The 8,452-nt window shown below is 35.0% G+C and overlaps 2 long non-coding RNA genes across 2 annotated transcripts; one reads left to right on the top strand and one right to left on the bottom strand.

Moving 5' to 3' along the window:
* Positions 1–738: 738 nt before the first annotated feature.
* LOC126379129 (uncharacterized) lies at positions 739–3,229 on the top strand. The gene is made up of 5 exons (XR_007568264.1): positions 739–851; positions 1,124–1,188; positions 1,271–1,462; positions 1,891–1,949; positions 2,029–3,229. It is a non-coding gene; the product is annotated as an uncharacterized LOC126379129 (long non-coding RNA).
* A 945-nt stretch (positions 3,230–4,174) lies between these two features.
* On the bottom strand, positions 4,175–7,486 carry LOC126379106 (uncharacterized). The gene is made up of 5 exons (XR_007568244.1): positions 7,135–7,486; positions 6,817–7,018; positions 6,318–6,457; positions 6,088–6,175; positions 4,175–5,787 (listed from the first exon to the last, which is right to left on the bottom strand). It is a non-coding gene; the product is annotated as an uncharacterized LOC126379106 (long non-coding RNA).
* Between the last annotated feature and the right edge of the window lie 966 nt (positions 7,487–8,452).

The following is an 8,452-nucleotide window of genomic DNA, read 5'->3' as shown; positions in this document are numbered from 1 at the left end:
GTACATGATATTGCTTATGACTGTACTTAAATTAAGTGAAGTGTCATAAGAATTTTTCATTTGAAAGTAAAAATTGACTTTAGCTCATTATATCAAAAAATAACATATGTCATTCTATCGGTGATCCAATGAGCGAACCAGCATTCGATTTTTGTATGACTTGCGCGGTGTTGTTTGCTCATCGACCCTTTGCGCAGTATCCAAATAAAAAGAAATACAAAAATATTGAACAAAATCGAACACACGGAAAATGAAGAACATTAACCGTAAAACACGTCCCTTTTACGAGCGACAAAAACAGAGTAACTCACACTTCACACAATTTGCAGCATGAAAAATGCTTTGCCGAAGCAAAATTAGGGCTGCCAGTGATTGGCGGGCGCTCATTCGCTCGTTTTTCCCTCCAATCTCGACAGCTAATCAAATCAACGCGCGAAATTCAACGGTTCACGGGCCTAATTTTTCTTTATGAAATTTGAGGTTATGTCATTTGGGATTGTGACGTCAGAAGTCGTTTAGGAGTAATCAGAAATCAGAAATCAGAATCATTTATTCAAAGTAATTATCATGGATAAACTTGTTGAAGGTCAATGTAACATTTTTGAATTTATGTCATTTCGCAAGGTGTTATGGCTGAGGAGAAGAAATGACAAGAAACTGTATGTCGATTCTGTAGATCTCGAACAATAACTCGCTTATCACTTCGACGCTCACTTACACTTCGCATTCGATCTAACGTGACCTTGATTTGGTATTCTGTAAACATCACTAGCTCACTTGCGAAGTGAAGTGAGCTTCGATATATCTTTCGAGTTACTAGTGATTGGCGCTTAATGAGAAGATACCAATCGGTAATTACCGATTTATTGTTTTTAGCTAAAATAATGAAATTCTGCCAAAGAACTATAATTTGGATGATTTTATTCACGTTTCTGTAGTCGAATTTAAATTACTCAAGCCTTAATAAGTTAAATTATAATGTTTTAATCATAAACTTAATTCTTTTGGATGAATAAGCATTGAGTCTATGCTTACATTTTTATAACTCAAAGCTAAAAAAAAGTTTTGTACGAATGTTTGAAAACAAAGTTGAGGAATTTTAAGTGCATTTATATGTTTTAAGTGGTTTGGTGCATAGATTGTGGTGTTTTGGCTGCGTGTGGACATATTTTGAAACGGGATAATGAAGTAAGTTTATTCCTTTACTTAAAATTAATCTCTTACTGACTGGAATTATTTTGTTTTGTAACAAAAACAAAAAACTTTTCAGTGTAAGCGAGCGCTCATCCCATCTGTCCTTTGCCCCAATAGAAGCAATGATTGACTTCCTGGAGAGAAACCCAGATTTGGCAAAGGGTTTTTCAAAAACTCAATATGCCAGAGAGTGGAGCACTAGGAAGTTTTGTCATAGCGGCTCAATAATATGGGTGGGACGATTAAAACATACAAGCAGTGGACCAAAGTGAGTATGTTAATATTAATATTTCTTGTCCGAAATACTGTTCTTGAAGCATTTCAAATGTAAAAAAAAATGAATTTCAACCTAGCTTGTTTATTGAGTTTGTCAATCTCTCTGCAATTTATTCATTAACAATGTACCTACTAACGCATTCTAAACACTTAAACTTATATATTATCTGTCTGAGTAAAAACGTGCCATTAAAAAATAGCAGCACAGGCTGCAGCTAGACGTAGGACTGGTGGTGGGGTGGAGGATGTAGCTGAACTTGCATTGGAGGAACGGATAGTGGCTTTGTATAGGGGTTCAGGGTTTGGTACTGGAGATGCCCACTGGGAATCCAGCTATTTTTAGTCAGTTTTATTAAATTAGGTGTGTTCGTCGTTATTATATTAAAATAATAATAATAAAGTACATGATTTTATTTTCAGCAATCAGACCCAATACAATTGGTTCTCCCTCTTTAATACAAAGCAGTGGACATTCAGAAGTACGTATTTCAGTTTATTTAATCTAATGTTTTTGACTACATTTATGTGCTGAAATATAAACTACTATTACTCTTACAGATTTCAGTGAGTTGAAGAGCAGCAGTTAGAAATTCAGCGGCCCAATGCACCGGTCAAAGCGACCATGATGAAGCGCAGCATTGAGAGAGACGGAATTGCCGCTAACGCTGTGGCGGCAGTGGAGGAAGGATTAAATGCGCTCTGCCGTGTCACGCACAAGTCTGCTATCTTAAAATAGTCGAGTTATGAATAACCAGTGCAAAAGGGGTTTATATCCTATGCTTTACATAGTTCAGTAAAAACATTTTAAAATTTATTGATACTTTTTGAGATACAGAGGTTGACAAAGTCTGCTAACTTGATTTTTTTGCATGTGGGTCACACCTAACTCATCTAACTAAAAGTTACAATAGATAGGCGTGACTACGACGAAGGCAATCCTAGCGATTCGCGACATTATTTGTACTTGCAAACCCGGCGCCCAGGGAGGAAACACTTCCTGAATCTGAGAGAGAAGTCGAGGACCCAAAATGCTTTAAACTAGGCATAAAGGGGAAATATTTTTTGGTTTGAATAAGAATGGGAAACTTCTTTAGAACAGTGATACTACCTGGAACCGTTGGTCAAAGGATCGAGTCTTGCAAGAACTATAAATGGGAGGATACAATACCAGGTTGGAAAACTGTTTGTTGTGAGAAAGCATACTCAAATGTGATGAGGATGATAAGGTCTTGTGACTTTTCTTGTTGAATAAAGAATTGCAATAGATGTAACCCTGGGCTTTCAGAACTGAGCAAGCGATAACATCATCGCTATTAATATTATTTTTAGTTTTGATCATCAATTGCAGCATCAAAATCGTAAATAGTTCATGAGCGCATGGTTATTTTGTTTATTGCTTTTGTTTCTAGATGATTCTCGTTCGCCGAATGCGATTTTTTGTAAAACATTTGTTGAACCTTTGCTGGGTTCGGCTTCTTCAAGGGTTCTATGTATATTATACCCCCTTGGAAGCGGTTTTTGTGGTTTGTCGCGAAACGGATTCAGGTCTTGCGGAGTGATGGTCTGTGTTGTCGATTTTTGTGATAATCTGTCAGATCGTCAATCTCTTTTACTCTCGAGAATTCAAGAGTTCACTGTGCAACCTCGAACTGTATCAGTTCCCATGAGGTACCCTGGTTCCAGAGTTTGTGTATTCTGCAGTCACAAGTGAGGACGAGTTGATTGATCTCATCATAGCCAAGAAGAGATTTCTATTTTTCTTTTGTGAGGTATAATTGTCACAATTCAAAGCCAAGTTCTTGTGGTTGCAAGGGTTGTTCAATACAGAGACAGAATATTGATGCTGTATTATGGACTTTTCAGCCTGAAGTGGAACTGCCTTTCTCGAAAAATAATCCTTTACGGTTGGTTTCCACATCCATAGTATGTAAATATGATCCTAAGCTAAAAGCTTTTTGGCAGTACTTTAAATTTTAACACCATCTTCTGAATATCTACGGGTTTCATATGTGGAATAAGTCCCATAGATGTTTAGAGGGCGATCTAAATAATGAAGATACCTACTGTTGACGAGATTTTTGCTGTGGATGTGCAGGAGGCTATTTGCATGCCCAGGCTAGCTGTGGGGATTGCTGTTTTCAAGAACGTTGGTTCTGTTCATTGAGACGTTTGTCGCAAGGGTGAAATATGATACTGAGGCGAAGCAGGCGGAGGAGGCCAGTTTTTATAGTTTTATTTTCTACTTTCTTCGAGGGTTGTCCCTCGCAATAGAATACCAAATTTCTACTCTGAAGTACAAACTTCACAGGATCCATTCTTGTACATTCTTGTTGAGAGTGGAGATCCATTTTCAGCAATGATCGTCTTGATTGACTCTTCTACGCTTGTGGCTGCAAAAAGCGTAGGGAGTATGTTTCGAGCCGGTGCAAACTTCCATCGTATCTGGTACAGTTCGTGCTTGCATAGCAGACAAGTTTTCGGGAGAGGGGAGTTATGCAGTCTAGCAGATTGTGTGGAGAAAGAGTAAATAAGTCGTCGGAAGGTACGACAATGCAGACTCTTGGCCACGAAAACATTATTTTATTCTGCGACGAACTACTGGAAGGTGTTTCCAAGGGGGTGTGGTGTGCTGGCCTTGAGGATGGTTGAATTTAGTAAGGGTTCAACAGATGTTTTTAGTAAGGGGTGGTGCATGTGTGTTATGCCTAAAACATTTTAGCTATGGCATTGTGATTGATGATTGCAAACATGCTGTTGGAATTCCATTTTTTTTCATTGTATTGAGAAGAAGTTTGAACATAATTATATATATCACAAATATTGTTTCTAAACGTTCATTATATTTTAGATTATTTTATTTAAAATTGTAAAATTACATAATTCTGAGCTCCTGATTGCTGATTGATGAAGCAAAAAAAGTATATCAGGGTAGAAAAAAAGGAATTCCCAACTTGTACATTAATATTTCCAATTTTGTAGATATCAAAATTAAACTAAGTGCTTAATATAAATATTTTCCTTGTATCCATTTCACTTTGTCTACTCAACCCGGGCTACCCCTAAAAGCAGTCCTTATAGAAAGCTTGTAACGATCATCTCTTACAACTAATAATTAGCATGGATAGATTAAAGTTATAATAACAAACCGGCTGCATGTGCCAAACTCTGCTAACTTAATATAGCACAGACCGCGTGACCACATTTCTATGGAAGAGTGGTCATGCACAACTCTTAAACTCGATTTAAATAAAAACTATTATAATAAAGAAAAAAATCAAAAGTGCCTGTTATTCAGAGTACATTTTAGAATATTTTCTGATATTTTGATGACAGATATTTCACTTAATACGAACTATACAGACAATTAACTGAAAAAAACTTTAAAGGCGATTTACTCAAAACAGCATTTTTTGAGATAGCAGAGATTCGTATGACACGGCAGCGCTAGCAGAAGCTATTAGGTTGAACTGGGGTCAAATAAATAAGTATTTAAATTGTAATTTTATATTTTCAAGTTTTAAAGTAGATTATTACGTTACGTACGTTACGGTACGTTATATTATTATTATTCGTTGTTTCTTTTCTGGTTTTGCTTATATTACAATCTTTTTTTTCAATGTTCTTATGTACTAAATATAAATAATAATAAAAAAACCGTTATTTATTCATAAAATACAATTTTGAAGTTAATAGCAGACCCTAAAGTAATAATGGCTTATCATATACATTTTATTGTAAGTATAACATTACACAAAGCAGGTAATTATGATAACAACACATTCACTAATACCTATAAGTACCTCTAAATTACCTGTTATTCCTTAGTATGTACTATAACTAGATCTACATAGATAATTAAAATATTTAGTCCTAAGGTTCTGTTACTCTTCTAACACTGAGGTGGAGTTAACGTCGACGCGATCACCACAATCTATTCACAAGATCTTTGACTTTTTTTCTTTGTCCTTTGAGGCCTTTGCGACCGTCCAACATTTAAATCATCATGATTTGGCACGTTGCCTTCTCTGTGTCTCGGCTGCCACCTGAACTTCCTCTAGGTTTTCATCTTCAGTCAAATTAACTACCTCCATTCCAGCTCGGTTGAACACGTTATGCAGAATACAACATGCATTGCAACTGTATCAGGATGATAGTCTAGGACCCTGTGTACTAACAAACACCTGAAGTGTCTTTTCAACAAACCATTTGGTGTTCTACGGAGTTGCGTAAGCATGTTATAATATGTTTCAGGAGTATTGTCTGGGGCATTATTTATAGGTGTCATAAGGCTAGCCCGCTCAGCATATCCAGAACCACCTGAAATATATGAAGAATACAACTTTATTACTAAATATTTAAACCAATTGTTAGTAAGGAATTCCTTACTAATAAAACTGAAACGTAAGTTTGTTGCTGCTTTTACAGAATTATACAATAGACCACAAGAAATGTTGGATTTAGATAGCTGATGAATGGTCTAGAAAAGAATTTCAGTTAGATACTCTGTATCCTATTAAATAAATCTAAAAACTTTTTAATAGATTTGTTAAGTTCCAACTTATAATTATTTTTATCACTTTTATAAATATATTATATCTTTACTAAAGAAAAACTTACCGAACAAAACAATTTCTTCACCAGCATTTGTCAAAGCCTCTAAGTGATCTCTTACATCTTCATTAAAAATAAAACTGTCATCTGTAATCTAAAAAATAGGTACTTAATATTTTTATTTATTTCCATAATAAGATTAGGGATAATATGATTAGGGAGATGATCATCAAATAATAATTTGAGTACCTCTAAGATGTTTGATCAAGCGGGACAAGAGATTCTAATTCACTTACCAATTGCACATGATATTTATTCAATTGCACATCCTAGCATGATAATTCTTACGACAGAAGAAGCGCTCTTCATGCTCAGCCGGTCTTTTTAAGTTACGAGAGTGCCATCAATGCTGCCAATGATGATTTTTTTATGAAACCTGTAATTCAATACAAGAAAGTGGGTACTCGTATTAGGGTTTCATCGCATGTTTTATCACAAAAATCTTCAAATATAATACTCCTCTTTAATATTTGTCTTTCTTGTATATTTTGGGGAAACCTTATATACTTTTTCAACATGTTCGGATTGTTGAGTACCTTAACCACTTTGTTTATGCAGCAGGATGCAGATGTTTGGGACAAATAGGTCCGAACATTTTCTTTTATAATATTTTAGTAGCTGCCACTAGCCAAAAATGACAAGGTACACAATATGTGTGGAATAGTATGCTATCAATATATTTTAACAAAATAACGATAAGGTAGTAGGTATTAGATAGATAGGTAATTTTCTCACCTTAATACGAGTTGTAAGTCCTTTTCTTCGACGTTTGGTACTTTTTTATTATTATAGGGAGCAACTCAAGCTCGAGTTGGTCGATTAATTGCTTCGAAAGACTATATACGCTGACATAGTTATCATCTCGGGTCAATAGAGACAAACTACGAATTTCATAGGCTTGTCGACGCAACTCAAAATTGTCCAAAGTATGAGCTTCCTCTAATAAACACTTTAATAAAAACATTTGAGCGATTTTCAACAGAAGAAACATGTACACTAACACCAGATAAAATACTACACTAAAGTTTTTTAAACATTAATCTGTTAAATTACCTTAATTGAAACTTATTGAGTCTTATTAGACACGATATCACTAGCAAATAACTAATAAACGTATAGATTTCACTCGACGAACATCAACTTTTTATTTGACAGATCAAATCGAGTTCGTAAGTGAAGTGAATAGCGAAGTGAACGGGGAATCACCCTTACAGAATGCGGATACATCTGTCATCTCATAGTAAAAACGTCAAAATCTCGCATCAACTTTAGTTCGACTCGCTGCCGTACTCGCAACTGTGTCGCTAGTGTGCATTCAACTTAAGTACATGTCTTACAGAATGCCAAAACAAAAACTCACCGCGGATTCAGATGCGAGTTTCAAAAATTATCTTACAGAATTGCACTGCTGCAACAGCAACACATCTTTTAAAAACCAATGAGGATATACATTACAAGTTATTTAATAACTAGAGGAATGTTTAGCGAGCGCGTTTATTTAGGTCTGTTGCGTTTTCTGCGACTGGTGGTAGCGAAGTGTTATAGCTTTGTGGTACAATGCCATTTTTATATTATTGAAACTAGTATGATATAAGCTGTCAAAACAATACATTGTCCAGCAGGGCTAACATGCTCAACGTGATAAAACTATCGATCGATTCAATAAATTTAGTCCGCCATTTCGTTTTGTTCGTATTTTGACAGAACGACATGACTTATTTGGGTTCAAATATTAGCACCAATTGACTAAACGACATAATTATACTCGCTCCTTGTTCAAGAGGTTTTTAACAGTGTAGTCTACGTCTTATGCTCCAGCATCGTCACAATTTTCAAAGCTCATATCCAAAGCTAAAAAAAAAGTTAGTTTCCCGCTTCCTGAACGCAGCTGTCAACTAATGTCATTACGGTTTTTGTGCACCGGCGCGTCACTTCGCCTCCGTAAATAAACTAATTGAAAACCAATATTTAATACAAAAACATGATTGATATAGTGCGAAAAATCTGTTACTTACATAATCAAGTGCTTTTTTCTCTAAAAAAGCTAGAAACAGTACCAAAGAAAAAATGTGGATGACGACGAGCGTAAGTTCTTTTTGATAAAACAAAATGTGGATTAAACTGGTAAGTCTTAACATTATCCATCTACTAAAACAAGAGAAGATATAATTATGATCAATTCAATTTAATTCCTTTTATTGTCGAAAACAAATTACTTTTTTTGAGGTTATAATTTTATAATCCTAACATTCGAAGAAGTAACTTAAGTTGGTACTTATTACTAATAAAAGTAACTAGTTTTATTAACAGAAATAATAATAATATTAAAATTGTATCGTGTTCGTGTTATAACAGTGATTTAAAAGTTATA

This window comes from Pectinophora gossypiella, chromosome 2 (assembly GCF_024362695.1).
Source record: "Pectinophora gossypiella chromosome 2, ilPecGoss1.1, whole genome shotgun sequence".
Classification (NCBI taxonomy): domain Eukaryota; kingdom Metazoa; phylum Arthropoda; class Insecta; order Lepidoptera; family Gelechiidae; genus Pectinophora; species Pectinophora gossypiella.
This window is presented reverse-complemented; position numbering and strand designations above follow the sequence as displayed.